This window comes from Nothoprocta perdicaria, unplaced genomic scaffold (assembly GCF_003342845.1).
Source record: "Nothoprocta perdicaria isolate Ctin4 unplaced genomic scaffold, notPer1 scaffold_19, whole genome shotgun sequence".
NCBI lineage: Eukaryota > Metazoa > Chordata > Aves > Tinamiformes > Tinamidae > Nothoprocta > Nothoprocta perdicaria.
The window spans coordinates 528,907-553,239 of NW_020455093.1; positions in this window are offsets into that span (position 1 = coordinate 528,907).

A 24,333-nucleotide genomic window follows, 5' to 3' on the forward strand; every position below is an offset into this window, starting at 1 on the left:
TTGTGCCTTGGAAATGAGCCCTCTTGTCCCATCATATAAAGCAGGTAAAATCAGGGCAGAGAGAGTAGGGAAACCGAGGCAAGAGCTTAAGGTATTTGCAATTTCTGCTCTGCTGGTTATGAAAAAGAAAAAGCAGCAACTTAGTGACAGTGGCTTCCATGAAGACCTGTAAAACTCATGGAAAGTAGGCTGACTAGAGAGGGAGAAGAGATTTTGCAATATTTCCCCTCATAATTCCCTCTCATGTAAATAACCTGCCCTGCTGGTAATCTGCAGATCTTTCTGCAGATAACCTGCAGGTTGCAAGCAGAGAAACGCAGACTACTGAGTCATACTCCCACCCCCCTCATCTAGACTTGTATTTCTAACAGTTAATAAAAAAAGAGGAAATTGCTAAAATTAAAAACAAAAGCCATCTTTCTCAAGGAAAATATTTTTCTCACACAACARAAAAGTACTGGAGACTCTCTAGTGACATCTCGGGTGCGCTGCATGCATAGGCCATGTCACTCCTGGGGTCTGGTGGAGCTGGCCAGGACACCTCTCATCTGTTGCTCAGTTGACTTGCTTTGGATTCAACAGGGCAGGGGGCAGGAAAGATGCCTATCCAGGCATGAGCTTTGGGGAATTCCTTTGTCCCACAGTTCAGATATAGTACTGGGAAACTAGTAAATATTGTTACTGCTTTTAATTTTATCCAGTGTTTTCATATGACAGGAGTGGGTACGTATGCACTATTATCAGAGACCAGCATGCAATACTGAATTTATGCAGGCATAAAAGCATTTATTGAAGTAGAAAAAAAAGGCTTTCTGTTCCCATCTGTACATTTTTTAACATGTGCTATGCCGCTAACAAAGAACAATCCTTTCTATGTCAGAAGATAGCCTTGAAAAACACAATACTCTAGAGAATCTGAAGGTTATTAAAGATAAGAGGGTTTTGTTTCTTTGTTTGTTTGTTTCTGCAAGAAATGACATCTCTGTTTTTATATCTTCTCTTCCTGCTTCAGAATGTTTTGGCAGATTGTGTAGTCCCTCCTATAGCTTCTCCTGTCATCTCTTTCCTCTGGAATGTACGTGCCAAACCCGTTGTAGTTATAATGTAGAATACGGCCTATGATTGTGAGGCTTCTTGTAGCTGCCTATAAGYGGCTTCAGCCACCTTCTCTTCCTGGTCAGGAGGCCTGCAGTAAACACCCACCACAGTGTTGCACCTGTTGGTCTGCCCTTTAAACGTCACCCACAGGCTCTGTAGACGCACTTTGTCCTCCCCTAGACAGAGCTCCATACATTTCAGTTGCACTCTCAYATAAAGAGGAGAGCATTTTGCTGGTGATCACCACCCTTTGACCCTGTCAGTTCAGCCATTTTTCAGTCCTCTTCCATGTCCAGTTTGTCAGTGAGGGTGGTAAGGGAGACCATGCTGAAAGCCTTACTGAAGTAAAGGTAAGCAACAACTCCCCTCATCCACCAAGCCAATAGTCTAATTGTGGAAAGGTATCAGCTTGGCTATGCATGAGCATATAAAAGAGAATGCATTCATCCTGTGTGTATGTATTCACATATGTAGATATTTAAAATGCATATGGAGACATAAAAGGGTGCAGACCATATCAAAAATTCAAGTTAAGAATATTTGTATTTTAAAAAAACACTTTCTGTGGACTATCCCAATAGGAAGGATGAGGACAAGATACTCAACAATTCTTACCCTCTGTCCAGCCTAGATTTTGTAGAAGAGCACCATTCCAAGCACAAGCCAATGAAGTGAATTCCTGCAAAATCCCAATTCCAAAAATACAATCACGGGCTTGAGCACTGCACAGAAAAGAATGGCTTTGACTGAATCCAAGCAAAAGCCTTTTTCACTCTGAAGAGAGGCACAGCTGTTATAGTAGTATGGGATTTCCCATGAAAACAGGGACATTTATCCTGTGGTTTCCTCTCTGGAAAGGAACACCACTTTCCCAGCAACAGATACTTGATACCTCCAGTGCAGTTGTTTCGGTGTTGTTAGCTGGTTTGCTCTTGTTGTTCCAAGGTGAAATAAAACAGTAATGTACACAAGCTCAAATCTCTCAGTTCCTGAGATCCTGTTGTGATCATAATAAGGTTTACAAAAGCAGGAGACAGTTTTTCAACAATAAAATTTCATATTCAACATTCAATGTAAGAAAACAGAAAAAAAAAAAAAAAAAAAAAAAAAANAAGGGTTTTAGGCAATTAAGTCAAACCTGTTTAAAGCCATTTCAAACCGAGTCATCTGGAATCTTAGAGAATAAAATAAATACCCCTGTCCATCGTTTCAGATAGCATCATAGCACCATAGTGAAAGTCTTTTTGACACATGCATAATTTAAATCAGATCCACTAGTATATAACACTCTACATGTTATATAAAAGTAGAAGACAAAAATGAAAGAGTTAAGTAGAGAGTAGTGTGGGCCACAAGTGAAAGCAGAATAAAGGGGAGAAGTGTGGAAGGAGGTGCAGAAAGACAAGTCTGTGTCTGTCAAAACATGAGAATCAGAAATGATTAGAGTCCAAATTACAACTCTGTCTGTCATGAAGCATGATAGATTTAAAATAGAGGAGAAGGCAAATGACAGTTAAAGAATAAGCTGGAAAAAAACTTTTGCCAAAAAGGAAAATAGCAGAAAAGTATCCTGGCACACTCAATCGAATTGAGAGTGTTCATCTTGATGGAAAATTGCATATTGTAATTGAAGGTAAATAACTGTCTAGAGGAGAAACCAACAAGGCAGCTTAATTAACACCCCAAACTCTGTTTATTGTGTGAATCATTATCATTGAAAGAATAGCCAACTGGATTAGGAAGAAGTTCAAAATCTGTTTAAAATTCTCTGTCTACTTGCACAACAATTAGTTCATCCACATCTGTGAAGAAAGACAAATCTTTCTGTTACTCCTCCTGAATATAATTTATTAATATATTTTAAATACAGTGTCACATAGAATAGATAAAAAAAAGAGTAGGTGAGATATCCTAGAATTTAAATTTTAGTATGTCTGGAACAGATTCTTCTTCATATTTGTATTTAAATATCTGGACTGCCTTATAAAACAGTTAGCTTGTCCTTCATCCAGGATTCAGGCTATGATATAAAATATTATTGGCTTTGCAAATAAGTTTGTGGAACAAATACAGAAGAAATGAGGCTGAATGTCAAAATTCCATTTCCAACTTAGACTTGCCAACTCTTTGTATGTTTGATATTTTTCTTAAAACCCCAGCTGCTAAAATCTAGAGAAATTAGAATAACTTCAACTTTTTTTTAAAAATGAAAACAGATTTTTTGACACCCTAGAGAGTGACTATCCTGAAATTACAAAATGAATGATGCATATGAATTGAAAAACAGAAAAGAAAAATAATGCAACATTCATTTAAAAATATGAATGATTAAGGGAAGTACACTGTTGTCTGAAACTTGTTGATCAGTTAATTTGACAGTATACCAGATATAATTCAGTGATCTAGGAAGATGAGATAGAAGTTATAGTTTGAGATTTTAAAAGAAATTTGAGCTTGCTCATAAATTTGAATTTGTGTCCTAGTTTAGATTCTAAAAATGGAGGTTTCGAGATCCAAGATTTTGTTCTGTACTCAGTACTAATTTTTATGAAAGTATAATTAAGACTGAGGGGAGAGTGTGAGAAAAAGGAACGAAACTCTTACTATCACTGACAAGGTTTTATATCAGTCATTTTATTTAGCCACTGTGAGCAATCTTTTGTGTACACCAGTTGCTGAGAAGAGGTAGCCAAGTTTCACCTCTGGAAACGTGAGGAACCAGCAATATGTAATGTGTCTATGTGAACTTTCGGTGCTCCCCTTGACTGTGACAGGATTTCTAAGCTCCCAGAACGTGTTTCAATTCTACCTGAACCAGCAAAATAGCCCAATTTTTCATCATATTCATCTCCATATGATTTCAGAGACACAGCTTCTAGCATTCATACTGTCTTAGTGAATCTGACTTACCCTTGCACTTGGCAATATGAGTTTAATATGGAACTTGCTGAGGGCAATTCACAGGATATCTCTAAATTGGCTTCAACTAGACAAATATGAAGAGTAAGCCAGGCTGCTTTAGCACTTGGTGTAAACTAAAGCAATTTAATGGCTGCTCTATTTATGCTGATTTGCAACTGCTTTCGACTGCCTTTGAAATTCTTGTGACGTTAACACACTGGAAGAGCTAGTATCTGTAGCAGATGTCTTTTAAAGTTATACCAATAGTTATTGTATATTCACACATGGTATAAAATGAAACAATTGTGCCTAGAATGGCTCTAGCCTGCCAATCTCTAACACCTTGCACATAAGGAAATCCTTTAACAATGGAATGAAGTCCAAACTAAACAGAGCAGAATTGTTTTGAAGGATGGCTCATTTCCTACTTCTGGCTCTTTACTGTTGATTATTTAAGCACTCATTTCACTTTATAAATGGAAACTGAATCACAGTTTACCATGTTGGAAAATTATTGGAAATCAGAGTCCATTCAAGCCACAGACATGACTATTTCCTCTGTGGACAGGAAGACTGTGCTCAAATGGTCCTTTCGGGAGCTCTGAATGATAAAAAGCCTGTTTCTATCTTCTTTCAAAAGGCTCTGTGCAGTGTTTTCATACTTCAGTTAAAAAAAAAAAAAGATAAGTCAGGATGTTCCCCCTCCAAACATGGATGTCAGAGCAGGAAAAAGGAAAGGTGAATATACATTTTCTACTTGTCTAGACAGCATATGTTTGGAAAACTGGAATGAGAGAGGGTCTCTAGCTCTTAAATTCTCTCTTTATAACTTATTCATCTTTATTTATTTTCTTTTACACACAAAAGAAGTCTGRGGAAGGCAAGTCTATGGTTGTAGGCACCTATGACAATATTTTTGTAACCAAATATTATAGTACACAATTCCTTCCAGTTTAACTAAAACTGCTAACAATTTCCAGACAAAACGTAAACAATAAAAATCCTTCACTCATATACTAACATTTTAATTGATTGTCCTTCTCTAATGCCAGAGCAACTGTTGTTTGTTTTTTTGCTATTTCTTTTAAAAGCAGTTTCAAGAAATTTCTCATCAGTTCTAAAGTCCAGAAACCGTAGAGGGACATTTAATGAGCCAAACCTTGACATCTCAGTGAGTCCAAGAGCAGAGGCAGCATCGCTAGACTGGAGGATCCTTGGAAAGAGAGTGATTTCTGATGGGATGGACAAGGTGGATGCCAGCTATTACACAAGTCCTCTAGGATAGTAGCTCACATTATTTTAGTATTCAGCAATGCCAGTATTTTACACATATACACACACACAAAAAAAAGCTGTTTTCTGTCACAGGAGATCACATTTGACCAAATACCAAATTCTGAGTTCTAGATAACTAAACAAAACAAAACAAAACAACTAAACAACTAAACAAACTCAATATAGCTCTATAGCATAGGTCAGTTCATCTTCAATTAAATGTCATTTTAAATTTCCTTTTTTTTTTTCCTGTTCAGAGAGCATAAATTGTTTAGRTTAGACATGAGCATCTACACGGAGACTCCTGAAATTAGTGAAATGTATTGTATTATGGAATCATAGATTAATTCAGTTGGAAAGGAGCTCAGGAGGTTATCTTGTCCAACCTTCTCTCAAAGCATGTCCAGCTAGACTAGGTTACTCATTTTCTTGTTGAACAAATTTGAATGTCTGCAAGAATGTTCCACTTCCAGCAAGGAAGTTCCACTACCTTCCTGGGCAACCTCTTCTACTGTCTGACTACTTTCATTGTTAAAACTTGTTTCTGAATGCATAAAAGGATTTTCCCCTCTTTCTTCTTAACTGTGCGCTTTTAAGAAGAATCTGATGCCGTGTCCTTTATACCACCCATTTTGTCGTTTAAGACAGCAATAAGATCTACCTGCCCTTGACCATCTTTTCTGTAGGCTCAACAAACACAGCTCTTTCAGCCCCTCTTAGTCTCCAGCCCCTTAGTCATACACTGAACTCACTGCAGTATGTCCTTGTAGCAGCAGCTCAGAATCAGACACAGCACTTCAGGCCTAGTCTCAGAAGTGCAGAAGAAGGGAAAGTGCTCCAGCCCTTTCCTGCAGCTTTGCTTTCTTACTTGTACCATGCAATACTGCTGCATGGTATTATTCTATCCCAGACAAAGGACTTTGCACTCGCCTTTGTTGAACTTCACAAGGTTTATATTAGGCCATTTCTCTGGCTTGTCAAAGTCTTCCTGAACTGCAGCCCAAACCTTCAACATATTCATTGTTTCTCCTTTCCATCACCCAGGTCACTAATTAAGATGTTAGTAAGTACTGACCTCTTGAGGAAAGTTAGCTCTTAAATAAGCCATATATACTTAGACCTTACATGCCCTCAGGATGAGGACAGAAAGGTGGTTAGAAAAAAATCTTTAAAAAGAGGGACAAACCCTTTAAAAGGGGCATTATGGTTGTCCATATAATGTAAAATCAAATGAGGAAATCTGCTGTTGTCAACACACACGATTCTTGACATTACTAATATCCTGTATTTCCATACCTTCAGCACCATACTTAGGTAGATACAAAATGACATGGGATACTTGTTATAACATGTGCAGAAGCACTTTTATCAATCCCTCCCACCACACCTCCAGTATAGGAATTTGTTGTCAAATATCAAGAGGATTAGTTTCAAACGTCAAAAGCAGATGTGTAGTTATGAGCAAAGCTTTAAAAAAAAAGCTTTTTTTTTAAAAAAAGGAAACCTGAATTTCAGACACCTTAGTTAGATAGAAAAAAAAAAAGTGAATTGCTTCAAACTATCTGTGTTTTGCACAGCTATTTAATATTCTGGATTTTTGTCTGCAGGTATCCAACTAGAATGTTAATTATCCATTTTTCCCCCAGTTAAAAGCTTTGCAGAGACTGACAGAAGGAAAGGCACTAGACTGTTGAACAACAATACCATGCAGTGGAAAAGGCAACTATAAAATATTTCCTGCAACCTAATTCTTCTAGCATCAGTTGTGCTGGATCCTATTTGATACCAATTAATTTCTCCTCTTTCCTGGGGCCCTAGCTGATATTTTTGCACTTTACTCTCGGGTAAAAGTGGACATGTGGGAGAACAGGTTGAATTTTGACCACAGCAGAGCAATCTACATCCTAATCTCATGAGATTTCTTTGATTCCAAGCTCTCATTGCAAGGTATCCCCAAGATTACTGGAATGTCTCAGTTGTTTTTTCCTTAAAAAAAGTGATATTCTAACTAAAAAGCAAGAGATTGCTGAATCTTCACAGACTGTCTATCAAGACTAAGAAAAGACAACGTAATATATAATTTTAATGTGTCACCCCATGTTCCTGCCTCTAAGTTTAACTATTTGCACTGATCATAGTTCTGGCCTTCCAAACTTTATTGAAGATTACCTCAAAATAAGGAAAAAAAGTCTCTAACACTTAAGCAAGTTTTGTCAGGAAAGGTAGTGTCGCCTGATAGCGTTGGAAAATAAAAAAGTACACCCTTGGAGCTTTTCATGTCAGTGACATACATGTATGAAAGATTTTTTTTATTTTAAATCTCTTGACAACCTTACTTCACTTTATTGGCAACAGTTTTACTGTTATTGGAAAAACTCTGAATAACTATCAATATTCAATATTCTTGCTTTTACTTTTTTTATGCTTTTATTTTTTACAGTAATGCCCTTGAATAAAATAAACCTTTACTGGTAATGGCTTTTTTCTTTTTTTGGCAGGGGGTGTATAGAATATAGGATCCATATATATATTTAATGTAAATTAGGCTTTAAATTCACACCCAAACTTTCCTATTAGTCGCATGTGCTGACCAGCTTAAAAGTAAAGCTAAGGGCTGTTCTAAGTGCTGATAAGCAGAAGCTAGCTCAAAGCTATCTCTAATTACTGGAAAGACATACTATTATAGCTCAGCCTTGAAGAGTTACATCCAAKACTAGACTTTAAGACTATTCTCAGACATATTATCAGTATTTCCACTGTCAGGAAAAGGCAAGGACGTATTTGAAGTGAACCCTCTTGTGTCAGTGTCAGTGCCACATACTGAGACTGCAGTTTTCAGAGAGGTCATGATCTGGTCTAACCACTTATGTTCCCTGCAACAGAGAGCTCAGGTGTCTTCCTTGGCATCTCCACCTCTGCCTGCCCCCAGCCACATATGCCAAGATGGTGCCAGTTCTGAGCTGGAATAACTCACCAACTTACAAGAAAATCAATTCAGGAAAACACTACATAGGTGTATGTAGTACAGAAGTATATACATCTCTTTGGAATATTCAACAGCTCTTTTTGATTTGGAGCAATTTTCTGCTAAAATGGCTTCCATCCTTCCCTTCTGAATCATGCTGGTCTCTCTAGTTGCATCAACTGGACTGATTCCTAAGCGTAATATAAATAACTACTACTCAAAGTTTGGGAATAAGCTTTGCAAGATGAAGTCTATAATGGAACAAGTAATGTGGAAATTGGTGGGATCATATGCTTCCACAGGGCTCCTCCTATACCAGTTTTGTACCGTGTCTTAATGCTTTTGCTCCGTAGTGCGTTTTCCTCATTTGTACTGATTCAGTACTCCCAATTCTAAATATTTATATATATTATTTACACTTGATTTGTATGTGCTTGGTGTGGAGAATCAGAATAGCACCTGAGAAACTGTATTTCCTGACTGATACAGCACATGGAGAATTTGTGGAGCAGCAGCTGAAAAGCTGTGGTTTTAGTTCGAGGACCAAATTGACATCTTTTTGGGTAGCAATTCAGAAGACTCTGATTTCCCTACACACATGCCTCAGACATCAGTTTAAGCTTTTTGACACATTTGGTCTGTGGAAATGATAACAAAACCTGAAAAAATAATTTCTTTTGCAAAAATAAAAACTATTATGGAAATGTCTGTTATAATTTCTTCTTCTGCTGTCCCTGTTATGCTAGATTTATTATACTTTGTTTTAAAACTTAATTACTTTTTCTTTTGAAGTATGTGACTTAGAATGGATGTGTCCCACCTACATTTTTAAATGAATAAATAGCAAAAATTTATTATAGAAGTTGAAGAGGGGTTACTGAGTCTACAGGGAATTCACATTGCAAGACCTGAGATATTTTTCACATGCAGGATTCCTTTAATGTCATTTTATAGATGTGTTATCCATGAAAGTTGCCAAGCAAAAACCCTGTAACAGAAGTTCACTGTGCACCCACAGACAGTGCCTCTCATGCTAATCCTTCACATTTTTTTTGTCTCCCAGCTACATTTAGGATATTGAGTATATTGCAGTTTCTATACTAAAAGCCCTTGTCTAGCAGAAAATCTAACTGTACAGTAAGAACTGTTCCATGGACTTCCATTTATTAGAGACAGAACTGAGAATACCTTTTAGTTTTATGTGGATATCAAACAGTGCTTTGAATCATGGTGATAACTTCTGGTTTTATATGATATAGTCTAGACTAAAACATAATGAGGAGATGGCAGTATGGAAGTGCGATTTGAAGCCTTGTGCTTCTCCATTTAAACCCATCRGGGACCGAGGAACTCTTACAAGGAGAGAGATTATCCTAGACTGAACTACTTTGTAGTTTCTTTAATGTGCTGGATTCTTAGCTCTGGCTATTTTGGGGCCTGTATTACTGAACTGGGTACTTAGCTAGTCTGGCAGTGGCATTTCCCGTGTCTCATTATATCATCCCATTATGCTTGTAACATGTAACGCTAAAGAGTGACATTCACAATTTTCTTTCATAGCATTGGTCGCATCTGCACTACCATTCTGCGGTGAAAAATATTAAATTCTTTACAGTATWTTTTATATCTCTGCAAAATGGTGGCATGCTTTGCAAAGGTAAACCCAAAGCAGCTTAAAAGTTATTGATGATAGTAACTTCTAATACCTTTTAGTATACATGTGACGGAAACAAGTACATTTTCCCTCTCATTTGAGGAATAGACTAAATAGAGAAAACATTTTGCGTAGGCTCACACGGCTGGCAAATGAAAGAGCAAAAAGTCAGCCCTGCACTTGAACAAAGAGAGCTCACTGGAGAGCTCATATGCAAAACTCAGAGACAATTATAATAATTTGCTTGACCTTGGGAAATGGACCTATTTATTTTGTTCTTAATCTGATCATAGATCTCTCATAATCTGAGAATACTCAGAGGATTGATCTGGTCTTTATCATGGCCAAGAAGACCTCTAGAGGTGCCAGGCAGCTGTGATGGGGTGGTGGTGAGCCCAGATTACAGTTCTGAACCTCTAGTTATCAAATACCACTTGCTGACAGCTCCTTGCCCAAGGCAGGAGCACAGCCCGTGAAGCTCTGGTCAGAAGCAGGAGCGGAATTAAGGCTGTATCATTAAAGGTCTGTTACTTTTCCATGTTGAGACAATCTGCCTGAGGCCTGATATATTGCTACTGGTAACATGAACTTTCCATGACATGACAAATGTCCATTTTGCATAGAAAGACTTCTTTCCAGTAATTCCTTTCCTGATTATTATAGATTTTCACTTGGATTTCTATTTAGAGTTTTCTTGCATCAGGCAAAAATTCTTCGTTTTGCTATAAGAGTATCACATTGCACTGACTTTTATTTCTTTATAATTCAATTCAAAAAAATCCTTGCTTATAACTAGTCATTTTCTAATGTGAGTTCCAGGCAGTCCTTGAGGTTTTGTGTCTGAGCACTCATTCATAATTATGAAATGTCTCTTCCTTATATTTTCTATGTATTGTTTCATTAAATAATTTTATAGGCAAAGATTGTCTGATTGACCAGTGCCATCATTCAATTAATAAAATAAAATAAAATAAAATAAAATAAAATAAAATGTCAACATAAAAAGGCTCCACAAGCAAAATCACATTGATCTAAGAGTACAATCACTGAAAAAGCTACCACAATTACTCAGGCAATCTACATATGGTTTAGCTCATGGTGTATGCACATTTATGCATGTAAAACAAGGAGGAGAGGGAGAAAGGGAAAATAACAAATGTGTACTCTTATATGGTTTTGAAGGCAAAGTAGTCAAAAGTACATGCATGGTTAATCAAGGTATTCTTCCCAGTTAGTCCCATGAAGGCAACATTTTTTTTTATTTTAGTCTTTTCTGCTTCCTGAATCCTATTGTTTATTAAACAGAGTGGTGCAGGCAGATCATTATAACTAGTAGTACTTGTCATACTGAATCATTTAGCTGAATCCTGAATAAAATGGAATACAGATTGCAGTTTTAATGCTTGTGAGAATCATCATTCTTTCAATGTGATTGTTTTCTTTCCTTGCTGTTGTTTATGGGGGGCGCCTATCTAACACAATTCATTTGGTTCTGGCTACCTATGAGGCAAAAAGACCCTTAAAGATCCCCCTACTTTTCTCAGTAGCCAAAGTTTAGGCAAGAAGAAAAAAAAMCACTAAACAGACATACTATTTCCTACTCTTATATACACATGTGTTATGGTCAATAATACAGTTTTTCTTCCCCTGAGGCTAAAATGAAAACTATTTGATGTCATTTTATTTTTCTGACTTTTGCCAAAAGACTTGTATGTATATGCTTGTCTGTGCATGTAGTTCAATATTATTTAAAACCCCTTTTTTTACACAGAAATGGAATTCTTTTCTTGAACATTTTCTGACAAACAACTTTCACCAAATATTTTTGTCTATATCACTTATAAGCAAGTTTCATAATTTCCTTTTCATTAACAATTCAGTGGGGAAAGGAAGAACTGAAACATAAAGACATAAAGAAAGTCAAAAGTCTAGATAGTATTTTCAGGGGAGAGAAGGATTAAACTCAGGTATTTTAAATGGATGTTGATACATTTCAAGGGTATCTTTCTAAGTATGTGTTTTATTTAGGTATTTAGGCATGCAGTATTGAAAAAAATAGCTAATTTAGTTAAAATCATAAATACAAAAAGCCAAAATTTATTGTTGATGCATAATGTGCATAATAAATAGGAAAGAAATCAAAAGATAAATTGCTCAATGTGATATAATCCTTCTGTACTATAGAAAAACAAACAGGTCATATGTGATCTCAGGCCAGTCTCTTTTCCTCTCTCAGATTAGAGCTTGAATTCTCCATCAGGATAGAAATAAAAACAATTAGTGCTCCTAGTAGGTTTTCTGAGTACACCCCTGTGAAGCAGTAAACACCAAAGGAGACCAGAGTTCATTACAGCTTTGACCACGTCTAAGTTTTCCATGCTTACATGGAGGTWACCATCAAGATCTTTTTTCAAGATAAATTATTTAATTTCCTTCACATGATGTGTTTCTCAGGAAAGACACACTAGTAAATGGGAAAGGGAGATTTTTAAACTCTAGGCATGTGAAGGAGAAGGAGGTGATCAGGAGTAGTCAGCACAGATTCACCAAGGGGTAATCACGTCTGACGAACCTAATAAATAGCCTTCTATGATGGGATGACTGGTCGCCTGGATGAGGGGAGAGCYGTGGATGTTGTCAAACTTGACTTCAGCAAGGCTTTCAACACCACGACCCATGATATCCTCATACGGAAGCTCCAGGAGAGTGGTCTGGATGAGTGCACAGTGAGATGGATYGAGAACTGGCTAGAWGGCAGAGCCCAGAGGGTGTTCATAAATGCGGACAAGTCCTATTGGAGGCCTGTGGCCAGTGGTGTCCCCCAGGGGTCAATACTGGGCCCAGTGCTGTTCAACCTGTTCATCAATGACTTGGACGAAGGCACAGAGTGCACCCTGAGCAAATTTGCGGACGATACCAAGCTGGGTGGAGTGGCCAACATTCCGGAGGGTTGCGCTCCAGGTCAGAGGGATGTGAACAGGCAGATAGGAACCTCATGAGGTTCAATAAGTGTAGGGTCCTGCACCTGGTGAGGAATAACCCCAGGCACCAGTACAGATTAGGGGTCGACCTGCTGGAGAACAGCTCCGTGGAGAGGGACCTGGGAGTCCTGGTTGACATCAAGTTAACCATGAGTGAGCAGTGTGCCCTCGTGGCCAAGAAGGCCAATGGGATCCTGGCTGCATCAGGAGGAGTGTTGCCAGCAGGTCAAGGGAGGTGATCCTGCCCCTCTACTCAGCTCTGGTGAGGCCGCACCTGGAGTACTGTGTGCAGTTCTGGGCTCCCCAGTATAAGAGGGATGTGGAGCTCCTAGAGAGGGYCCAGTGGATAGCAACAAAGATGATTAAGGTACTGCAGTATCTCTCTTATGAGGAAAGACTAAGCGAGTCAGGCCTGTTTTCTCTGGAGAAGAGAAGGTTGAGAGAGGATCTGCTTAATAGGTATAAATACCTGCAAGGTGGATGTAGGAAGGAAGGGGCTAAGCTCTTCTCAGTGGTGGCCAGTGACAGGACAAGGGGCAATGGGTATAAGCTGAAACACAGGCAGTTCCGTCTCCAGGTGAGGAGGAACTTCTTTACTGTTAGGGTGACAGAGCAGTGGAACAGGCTGCCCAGGGAGGTTGTGGAGTCTCCTACTCTGGAGGTCTTCAAAACCCGCCTGAATGCCACTCTGTGCCCCATGCTCTGGGTGTCTCTGCTGGAGCAGRAAGGTTGGACTAGATGATCTCTAGAGGTCTCAACCATTGTGTGATTATGTGATTCTGTGATCATACACTTGCAATCAAGGAAGAGCTGGAGTCATCGTGATTTACCATTTTTACTAATTCTTTCTTAGATTTTTATTCCTAGATTAAAGAAAAGTAAACTCTCAGATTCAAACTTCTAATGTCAGTAAGATATCAACTCTCTGTTCTTTGGCTAAGAATGGGTAACGTTCATTTAATCAATGTACCTAGCATTTTTATGCACTGTTGTAAAAGAATATAAGATGTAATTATACTGTTCAAAAAGACAATTCAGCTTTAACAAAACATCAGGTAGAATTAAGAATATTAATGCTGTGTTACATAACAGATGAACTGTGTCAAGTATGTAAAATATATCTACAATGGAAAGCTTTCGATGTGAAGAATACTTAAAAACTTTACCCACTTCATGTACTTCTGTCAAGTTCAAGGTAAGATTAATACCAAGTAAAGAAACAAAAATCATTATTTATTCTTTCAGCATAAAAAGACAGGATGTGGTCAACTCATTGGACTGAGACGTGTGGAAAGGGTTAGTTTCTTAGAACATTCAAAGACAGAATGGAACATTAGTGAATGGTGTATTGGCCATTTCAGTAAATATCCCCCAAAATGGATTATCTACCAGCTAGTTTCTGTGATCCTCTGGAAAAATTTTATAAAAACTCCAACATCTAATACCCACAGAATGTGCAGCACAGTGTGTATCTCTTTCAGTCTGTTTTTATTTGATAAAAACAGGCCTCCAGTATGTCAACCAGATATTAAATTTAAAAAATACTAAATCAATATCTTAGAAAATCTTATCTTAATTTGGTATATTTGCAAAATTCCATTTCTAACTGTTTATTGTTGAATTGATTCTACAACCTTTCATGCTTCAAAAAACCTCAACTTTTATTACCTAAAAATCCTTAATTTTTCTTTGTAACTCCCAACCTGCTTCTCACTTATTTGTTACTGCAGAATAAACTTGATGATAAATTATTTCATATTCATCACTTATCAAGCTGCAAATGACAGAGGAATTAATCCCTGTTACACTCAATCTTACATTGATGTAAATCTATCGATTTCAGAAGAGGTAGAAGACTCTTTTAAGAGTGAGGTTCTATCATCACCTCATTCATTTTCATTATTTGGAGATATTAATTAACACATTTTTAATATACTTAGAAATGTAAACCTATATATTATTAATATACCAGTTAAGTATAAAGACAGAGTGTAAGGGTAGTATATTCCACCTTTTAATCAACGATACAATTAATTATGTGAAAACATTTTTATAATCCATCATCACCTTCGAGTTTTTCTTTTCTTCTTTTTTTCCTTAATCGTTCTCTCCAACACTACCATTARGCAGTATTGTAAAATGGTCTTTAGGGCATCCTTTTGGAGAAATTTAGGAGATGCTATTCAGAAGAGCAATCCAGGAAAATTTTGTCTAACCTGTTTTTGTCTGAGAAATCATAGATGCATAGAATAAGATTTACCAACATTAGCTCTAAACAAAAAGTGGAGACATTATACCCGAGCTAGTTATCTTGTTCCACTTTATAGTCAATGGAGAGGGTATGAGTCATCTGATCTATTTTAAAGTCTATTTTACACTGAGATTAAACACGCTGTGAGTGTGCCAATTTCTTTCCAGTGAGTACAAAGGGAGTAAAGATGACTAGCTGAAATATAGATGTCTACATCCTAGGTAACCAAAATTAGCTGATATGTCTCCCACACCAGAAGTCTCAAGCTGCAGCTAGAGAAGAAAATGAATATGTTCAGAAAGCCCAATTTAGGTCAAGTTGTTGGTATATGCATGTAGCTCTCCTTAACCCATTTAAGAAGATGCAACCTTGTATCTAAGCCACAAAATGAACCTGATTTTCAGGATATGCCTAAATTGAGGAAAATAATCTCCTGTATGCTATAGTAGTGAAATTATTATTGGAGAACACGGAAGTTGGTGGAAATATTGAGGTTAAGCAAAGAACTGTCTGAAAAAGAAAGACKTACTAGTTAAAAGAAGTTTTGAGATAGCATGAGATTCAGAACATGGTTCCTCAAAGTCCCTATATAYGTCTTTTTGTATAATATTTTGGGAAATATCTAAGTTTTTTTTTTTTTTTTAGCTAGGTGGTTCTTCATGGCACAGTAAAGAGGAAATCTTTGTGACATAGATCACCTCAGACATCCTCAGTTGTATAATATTTTCCTTTATGAAGTGAGTTTACATTAACTAGAAATAGCAAAAGACAAATAAAATCTGAATATCCTTGAATATATATTGAATATACTGAATATATAAGTTGTGTCATGTGATTATAAACAGGGAAAAGTAATCCTATCATATTTCAATCAAAGTAATTGAAATAAGGAAGTGTTGTTATCATTATACAAGATGTTAGAAAATTCTCCTCTATAGTACTGGATACAGTCCATGTTCAAGAACTGTGAGTTTAAACTAGAACAAATTTGGAGAATGACCTTTACACAGATCTTTAAAATAAAGGTGGAGATAATATATATGAAAAAGTGTCTGTAAGCACATGTAGTAGAACCATGAGAGATAAAAAAGGAAGCTGTTAAATAAAAAAGATACTTTTGGCACAGTAATAAAAATGTCTAAAAACAGCCATGAATACTTTTATATTGGAAGTTAGAAGATKTCTAATAATAAGGAGAATGAGTTCTGGAACAGTCTGCTAGCAGGGGGTACTAGAAAGAGGGAGTGAGAAATCTTAGCCCATTTTATTATAATYCTTGCATCATTTATAAACAAGCTTCAGTTGCCTATAACAACAAGGAACAGGGTTTTATGACCCACTAAGTTTTTCCAGCTCTGGAGACACAGGAGGCATTGGCCAAAGAAATTCTGCTTGTTCATGTAAGAAGGAAAGCTTTTAGAAAACTTTCAGAAGTACAAATACCATTAATGTGTTTACTTTCATTATATTAAATGCATGCATTCATTGGTCACTGTTATTCTGAAAAGTTGTTACTACTGTAACAACTGTATATTTTCTAGGTCTGATTACAGGTGTTAAGAGTAACAGCAATGAAAATATTATTACTTCTAATGCAATAATGGACATGGACATATAATAATAAGAGTAACAAGAATAATTACCCATATATATGGTCTCCTTCGTATATCTGTCATTCACAACCATTTTCTCTTTCTCTCCTCTCCTCTCCTCTCCTCTCCTCTCCTCTCCTCTCCTCTCCTCTCNTCTCCTCTCCTCTCCTTTCCAAAATATTTTCTAAATTGCATCTATACATTCAGGTAGCTTCAGATCATAGAAACTAAGAAGAGAAACAGTTGAAATCCATGTAAGAAATTTAATTTGTGTTCAGTGACTGAAGGTAATCTTCTGAAAAAATACCAAAACTGCTTTAGAGGTGGGTTAGGAGACTGGGAGAACAGTATGGGTGTACACAGTAGTATGGGTGGAGATAGTGGATGGTGCTGATAAACTAGAATTAGGCTTTTAGTAAGAAGTTTACTGCGATTTTGAGCAGGAAAACAGCATAAGTAGCATATGCTGTGTCAGTAAACTCCTATCATCTTTTCTCTGAAAGAATAAAGTGTATTGAAGATTTTAAAGCTGTTGAAAAGCAAAGAGATATTAAGTCACTTGGCCCAAATCCCAGATTTGGTCAGCAGCTGCCCCTAGAATAGAATCCTGAATTCCCAGTTCTCAAGTATCATGCTGAACATTAGAAAGCATTGTTTCTTCACACGAAGTTTAAAGGAAATTAAACAAGAAAAAGAATCACGAGATTCTGAATCCCCAAATGAAATGCTTTATTTTGTACTATAAAACTTTGTTTATTGTAGTTTCTGCTATGTTCTATTCTCTGCAACATAATCTACCCATAGTTGTATCTCAGTCCTAAGTCTAGTTTTCTTGCACTGAATGTTGTAATACTTTACAGAGGTTTGTTTTTTTTAATGAAGGAAAATGAATCTACTACTGGAAAAGGATGAGTAACTATTTTTATTCCCTGATAACAAATTATTAAGCTGCAGCATACCAAAGGATACATAAATGCTGCAAGTCATAATTAAGAGTACATRCAAATGTACACTGTTCAGATAGGTACATAAAAAAAACAGTTGCCATATAGTAACTCACAACCAGATGGTCATTATGGTCCCATTTTCAGAAGTTATTGCCCCACTTTAATCTGCTTGCAGACATGTTCATGTAACCATTTTGTGTCTTCTAACGTGGGGAGATTGCACTGAAATATTCTGAATGATAGATCTTGGCAAATCCTGCTCATCAGGGCATAAACAGAACAGGCAGTATCCACTTATGAGCAGTAACTGGAGAAACTTAAGTGAAGCAGATCAGAGAGAAATAACCTGGATGGTGTCTCCAAGACATATATCCAACAACACAGTGTCACAGATCTTGATTCTTCACTAAGTTTAGAAATTCACAGAAAGTAGGCATAAAGGTGATCTTAAAAGTCCATTTTTTCCTTCCTTCCTATACTCACAGATAAGATCAGATATTTCTATGTCATTCTTAATAGATTCTTGTCCAACTTGTTTTTCAGTAACCCCCAGTGAGAGAAAATCTACAGTCTTCCCAGRCAACGCATTCCAGTGCTTCACTAACTTTTCTGTTAGGAGTTTTTTCCTGTCATCTGATCTAATCTGCCTTGTGCTAATTAGAAACCCTTGTTCTAATCACAATACATTATTCAGTCAATCCACATCCCTCTTGAACTGYGGTACACATAATCAGACATTAGTACTCCAGCTGACACCTTACTAGTGCCAAGTACAGCAAATATTTCAGCTGAATTAAAGATAACACTCCTATTTATTTTTTTCAGAAAAGCATAGCATTTTTGACTCTTGGTCAGCTTGTARTCCACAGTAACTCTCAGATCTTTTTGTCTAGCCAGCAGAAAAGACGAAAATTTTTTATGTGTGTGTCCTTGTAGAACTGCATCTTTCTTCTTTGTTAAAGTAGTTTTTCAGAGCCGTGGTCAGCTTGACCTAAGTAAGTCCTGCAAGGAGCCAGAGGTTGGGTCAGATGACCTCCTGAGGTCCCTTTCAAACTACATCATTTTATGATTCCCTGATTTTCTGAGATCATTTCGAATCTGACTTCTGTCCTTCAGGGTACTTCAGCTCTCTCAGCTTCRCATCATCTGCAAGTTTAATAAGCCTACTTCGTACTTTCTTTCCAATTATTATTAAAATACTACATAGATTGAAATCCAAGACACACTCCTGAAACTAATATTGAATATATTCTTTCATATTGACTGTGGACCACTGCTAAAATACTCAGCAAGTGCTAACTGCCTTATAAGAGTAGTTTCATCATCWTCTCCATTTATTGCAAGTTCTCAAATAAGATGTTTGAGATTCCTTCAGGCAGTGTTTCAAGTACCTCAAGGTTAATTTTATCAGTCACATATTATCTGAAAACAAAAGACCTCAATTCATCCAAGTTTTTTTCTGCCTACATCTTTATTAATAAGTTAGATAGTACCAAGGCATATACTTGGGAGCTAGCACTCAACTGTCTCAAATGTTCAGTTTCTAGGACAAGCAGTACTTTCTCAAAGTTTCCTCGTGGGCAAGTATGAGACAGAGAAGACTGTCTTGCAGGATGCCATTGCTTGTGACCATCATGGTTTTGGAAAGTTGAGGAGTTTACAAGTAGGACATGGCCAGATCACGCCCCTGGGTCATGGCACTRTTAGAACTACTAGTATAGATGTAGCCTCCGTAGCCTCCAAACTTCATGTAACAGAGAGAATTAACCATTTTATCATTTCTGTTCATTGCGTTTATCTCTTATTACTTTTGCTACATTTTTATGGAAAATTGAATCAAGAAAAAGGATTAAACTCTTCTATCTTACCAACATCAACAGTCTGATTACACAGTGAACTTAATCTTCTTATTCCAGAAAGTAGTCTTCCCTTGTTCTCTGTGTATGCATTTCCTGGGCCAGTTCTGCACTTGTATTATACTGAGTAGTAGTACTATTGGTAAGAATGTGGAAAATTCATGTGTATTATTACACTATTTTTCTATTTTTTTATAAATCATAATATTTAATATACCAAGAATTTCATTCTGCCTATTTATTGACTATGTTTCTGGCATTTATCTGTGCCAGTAAACAGTAAGCAGACATCCTAGATGTTATCATACTGTCTTCTCAAACTGTTTCTTATGAATTTTATTTCTGTGAATTATCCTAAATCCCTAGTATTTCAGCTCTAAGTCACCAGTGTTGGACTATAAATAGAATTCTGTCACCTAGTACCTTCATCCTSCTTCAGATCCTTCCTCTTTATCTATCCAAAGAGAGAAGTGCCAGCTGTACTAGTATGTACCCAGCTGTAATCAGCTTCCAAATTTCCTTTACTCATTTCTATTCCTGCATCTCTACCTTCCTAAGGCACTGTGTTTCTCCTAGTTAAGTATGCCAGTGAATTAAAGCAYTATATCCACCCAGAATGCCTTACCACACCTCGTGGCCTCTCATTGCTTTTCACTGAAGAAACAATGAATACACTCTAGCAGCTTCAACTGCTATAGGCACATTCAACCTCACCAGCCTCACCAGTACCAAGGCTTCATGGCAAAATGATGGCCTCCATCCTCAAAACCTGTTTATTTTTATCTCCATGTATCATACCAACTACTGTGCTACTACTGAATTCTCTGAAAAAAGATGATAGTTGACAGTAAAGTTTACTCTGATTAAGATGGAAGATGAGAAGCTCAGAAAAACACAAAACTTCACTTCTTAACAACTTCTACTTGACACAAGTCAGAAAAAAAGGGTCATTCATATTCATGACTAGAATTCATTCCTCATCTATTYATTCCTCATCTGGAAGATCATTTCTTAAGTTTTACCAACTACAAACTTTAATAATTATTTTGCCACTGCTATTTGAATAGGTAGCATAGTAATGGAAAGAAATTCAGGTCCCTGTAAGCAGAGAAATACAATGAATATTTAGATTGGCACAAAAACAGAAATAATGGACATCATGGCACAGATAAGATTAAAAGTTTTCTTATTGTGAATAAGTCAAAGCAAACTCTCGGATAACATGAAAGAAGAAACAATAGACATTAACTTTGCCAATAGTGTTTTGTAGCCATTGCTCAGATATGTCATAGATGTGGCTCAAGAGAAGATGTRTCAAGGACATCTGTTACCAGATCAGGATGGCAGCATGTACAGCTGCCTGTACATATAGTTTTAGAAGAACATAGATCTTTGTTCAGGCAGCATGTGCCATTCAGAGAATATTGCTAATTTCTATTTCTTCCRCTAAAAAAAGTTAAAACATCAATTTGAATTATCTCTATGATATTGAAAAGGAAGAGGTACTTCCATTCTTACAGCAATTTTGTTAACTGTGGTGGCATAACTCGCATAATCTTTTTCCCAACAGCTGAAATATCTTCTTATATGGCATGAGATAGGAAGTTTACTTAAGAGTTAACTGTGGTTTGCTTAATAAATCAAATGTAAAATGCTGAATTCAAAAATTCCAATTCTTCATAGAATAAAAGCTTGTTAGTTCTTTGCAGGATAATTTGGGACATTTTTAACCAAGTGCTTTCAAGAAGATTTGCAAAAAGTGCTCTGAAAAATTATAACTTTCAACTATATGTGCATGGAGAAAAACAAAGTGTTTACTAGCTATAGCAAAAAAAAATAGAGGCTTTAGAGAATCTTTAATTCTTGTTTTTCCTCGCTCCCTTCCTAAATCCTAGGATCAGCGAAACCTGTGTGCTTTTGTCTAARCTGAGTGACCACATTGTAAACCTAACCTCGTCAACATGCTGTAAATGGTTTGAATTAATTAATTTCCTCTGGAAATCTGTTGTATCCTGTATCCTGCTTTAACCCCCTATGAAGAAGGCCCAATGTGGAAGTATCAGTTAGCACCATAAGCACAGCTCCGTGACAACTTACTTTGTTGTTAATGAAAAATGGTTACTGTTGCATGCAGAAGCCTATTGATGTTAATATGCCCAATGCTCTTGTGGGCTAACATCTGGTCTGTGTTAGATGTTAATTCTAATTCTCAGTCAATATTTTTGGACATTGCTACTGTTGGGAATTTATTGATATTACCTGTGTGTTCTGGAAAGCTTTGTTTTGATGTCTGTAAAGCACAGTTACTTTGTAATAACTCGTTAGCATTGTATCGACTTATTTCACCATGTTGGTCAGCCTTGTAAAGACCCACATCGTTAGTACTTACTTTCTTGTTTAAGCCTCGTTTGATGATTTTGCACATTCCCATTTCAAGCATGCCATCAGGGTCCGTACACATAGATATTCATATGCATATAAATATGCATGCATACATATATGTGTATAGATATATTTCAAATCTGCTGAGATGTGGCAGCAGTGGTACATAAAAAAAAAGACTCCAGCCTAGTGCACATCCTCCCACTCCCCCCAGCAAATACCTTATGAAAATATGCCTTGTGATCCACACCAGAAAATGAAGGAAGCAATGAGGGAATAAATATCCACACTACCTAAGTTTAGGCACTTGCCCATTCCTATTTTTGGAAAGTCCACAATTCCAGCCTCTATTTGAGTCACTAATTTTCACTGGTTATCCTCCATTTCCTCCCAGCTCCTGGTAGATTTTACATATAAAATAAAGAAAAACTTTATCTGTTTCTTAGGTTAACAATGGATGAGCTATCATCCCTCAGAAATTTGTAAATAAAGCTGTACTGGAACCCATACAGGTGATGTTAAAAATGACAAAATTAATAAGAATGTTTTCATCTTTCAATACTAAACCAAACTGGTAAAATGAAAGGGCTGGACTGCCTAAGTATAAAGAGTCCAAAGCCTGACAGGACAAAGGAGACCAGGAACAAGGGAAGAAGAAGCTCAGGTAAGGAACTGGAAAAAATTTCCATCATAAACATTGGAACTGACTGGACAATAAAAAACAGAGGGAGACTAGGACCAGGCAAGGGAAGAACTGGAGGCACCTCAGGAACTAGGATTCAAGGCATGATGGAAGGGAGAAAGCCAAGACTGAATTGGGAGGCTAAGAAGAACTGAGTCAGGTAAGGATAAAGTAAAACACTAGACTAACAAAAATAGAGATGGGAAGAAGAACTAGTGCCTAGTTTAAATCCCAGATTAGGTTGGGAACCTGGTGAAGATTTAGATTGAGGCAAAATTAAGCTTAGTCTACGAGGGAGAAGTAAGAAGGGATGTACCTTGGTCATGGACAGAGATRTCAGAAGCACATCAGGGAGCAGAAACTAGTGCTGGTGACTCAGATATGAAAACACAAATGAGACAAGGAACCTGGTGCCACACAGGAGAGGTTAAAGGTGGGGAAGAAAAATAGACTTGGCAGGGGAAACAGCCTTAATTGTCTATTTCCTAATTTTAAAGCACATAACTTTGCATCTCCATTTCAGTGTGGGGGTGACAGGGATGAGGTGTGCCCTATAAATGTAACTCATTAGAGCAGCTGCTGTGGTTTGCAACACATTGTTAAGCAATGAGGAGATCTTAAACATCCTCTTTTATAATGAAACATTCGTTGCTATGGAGGCAGTTTTAAAACTCCTTTGTTAGAATGTAAGTTTTATGCTTTAAAAAAAAAAAAAAAAAAAAAAGTGGCACATTTCTGTCTCAAAGATGGTCACTCAGGAATAAAAAGATAGAACAGAAGGTTAGAGAATTAGAGAGGCAGAGAGGCAGGCAAAAGCATGCTCCCCATAGGGAAAGGACAGTCTGTAGCTTGGGAAAGGGGAGGCAGGTAGGAAACAGACCACATTTAAAAAACAGTTTCTATTTCTTCCTGGATATCTATCCRCAGAATGAGAACAAACACACAGAGGGAGGAGAGGAGGGCCTCAMAGTTGGAAAATTAGACTTGCGCAAACAGAGATTGAAAGCTCCAGTATAAGGTACATATCTGGTCAAGCAGGCATCCTACCCTGCTAAGAACAGAGGTGTCTGAGCATCTTCCGAAGGAAGAGAAACAAGCATTTCATTCCAAGGTCTTTCYTTTTCCTCATTTCCAGCAGCAGAGGATGATATTTAACATTGGTTGTCAGTTTGGTGRCTTCCTAAAGCAAGGAGCGGGAGGAAGGTGTGGGATTGCTTTTATTTTCCTTCARTGGGCTAGGAATCCTTGCGAGTGCCTCTCCATGGGATCACCATGTGCCTCAAGCTCTCAGCAGGTTTTTTTTTTGCTGGATATCTGTCATCACTTTTGGGCAACACTGCTATTGCAGAAGGTCCTGAGTGGTCAGCATGGGCTGAAGACCCCGATGTAGAAGACCAGATATGCAGCCTATAAGAAGGAACACTACATACATCAAGTGAAATTTTCGGTGCCTTACTAGGACAATTCAAGCCTCCCGTGCTTACCCTAATGCTCCTCCCGTGCTTGCTTTAATGCTCTAGCCCCACGGCGTGTTTGTGTACGAGGCTCAGGAGGAGGGGCACACGCTGCTGTGCATGGGGCCCATGTGGGTGGACTGGGGCTGGAGAGCATATGTGAAAAGCAGATGTGGTGTGTGTTCCTGCACAGAGCAAAGTGTGACAGCAGGGGCTTGGGAAAGAAGTCTCTGTAATGACTGTGTTAAGATATTTTAATAAAGAAGTTACCTAGTGTAAATAAATCCATATGTTT